The following is a 1,232-nucleotide window of genomic DNA, read 5'->3' on the forward strand; positions in this document are numbered from 1 at the left end:
CCCAGGGGTCGAAGGCAGAGGCGCCGCTCCCGCTCCGGCCGGTCTGGCCTCGCCCGCCGGGTGTGGCTTGCCCTGTGAGGTCACTCAGGCCTGCGTAGATAAACGTGGGACCATTCCAGATCTTGTCACTTCCCTGCTTGTTATTAAACTTACTAGCTTTGGTGTCTTCAGTGCTAAGAGGACTTGGGGAAACTTGTAATCATACGTGGGGTTGTGGTGCTGGAAGTAATCGACACTTCAGCCGCTTCCCTTCCCCTCCTGCCCCTCTGCACAGGCTCAGCTTTGGAAAGGAGAGGTCTGTCTAGCAAATTAAATCCACAGGCGCCAGGAACACTCAGCTGCCGCGGGGCGAGCTGGGTCAGCGCTGGGACTGTGCCTCCTGGGCTGCGTTGTACCTCATGACCGAGGGATGAGTCAGGGCTGCCTGCTCCTCCCCTCTGTGGTTTAGGATTTATGTGGTGAGATGGGGATTGAAAAGTACCCTTTGGATTAACATCCTGCAGGGCTGTCTCGCTGGGCTAGGCAATGTGTACTGTGATAACATGAGTGGCTGCTGTTATCAGTATTATGGGGTGTGTCCCAGTATGTCATGACTAGTGAGTAATTACATCCTTTTCACTTTATGCCAGCACAGAGAGAAAGGGTGCAATTTTAGTCATACTCGGGGCCAGTAGCCCAAGTATTTACAATTATATGAGGCCAATTCCAATCCAAGTCATTTATTACAATTCAGCATATTAGAGTTAACTCTAGCTAGTAACAGTAGAGTGCAATAAGAATGAATGAAATCACCATTGCTGTCTGTTTATTCCAGCAGTTTTCAACCAGTGTGCCCCAAGAATTTTTCAAAGATATTAGTCAGGGGTGTTGACCTCTTTTCCCTTAGAATGTCAAATTTAAAAAATGACAACTGCCAACACAGCAATAGCCTTGTGGTGTGAATACCTTGTCTTTTTTTTTTTTTTGTATTGCTTACAGTATTACAAAGGGTATTACATATGTGTCCCTTTTTTTCCCCCGCCCTTGACAATCCCCTGGCCTCCCCTACCCCCCAGTGTCTTATGTCCATTGGTTATGCTTATATGCATGCATACAAGTCCTTCGGTTGATTTCTTACCCACCCCCGCCACCCAACCCTCCCCGGCCTTCCCGCTGTAGTTTGACAGTTTGTTCGAGGCAGCTCTGCCTCTGTATCTATTTTTGTTCCTAAGTTTATAATGGTCTTTATTACC

At 48.1% G+C, this 1,232-nt stretch overlaps 1 protein-coding gene across 1 annotated transcript in view; it reads left to right on the forward strand.

The window, feature by feature from the left end:
- The first annotated feature begins 316 nt into the window (after nucleotides 1–316).
- The window catches only part of SERPINB6 (serpin peptidase inhibitor, clade B (ovalbumin), member 6), a 20,408-nt gene continuing 19,492 nt past the window's right edge, over nucleotides 317–1,232 (forward strand). Inside the window, exon 1 of the mRNA XM_006766411.2 lies at nucleotides 317–458. The gene's annotated coding sequence lies outside the window, so the exon portion shown is untranslated. The remainder of the gene's footprint in view (nucleotides 459–1,232) is intronic.

Source organism: Myotis davidii, unplaced genomic scaffold (assembly GCF_000327345.1).
Source record: "Myotis davidii unplaced genomic scaffold, ASM32734v1 scaffold540, whole genome shotgun sequence".
NCBI classification, from domain to species: Eukaryota; Metazoa; Chordata; class Mammalia; order Chiroptera; family Vespertilionidae; genus Myotis; species Myotis davidii.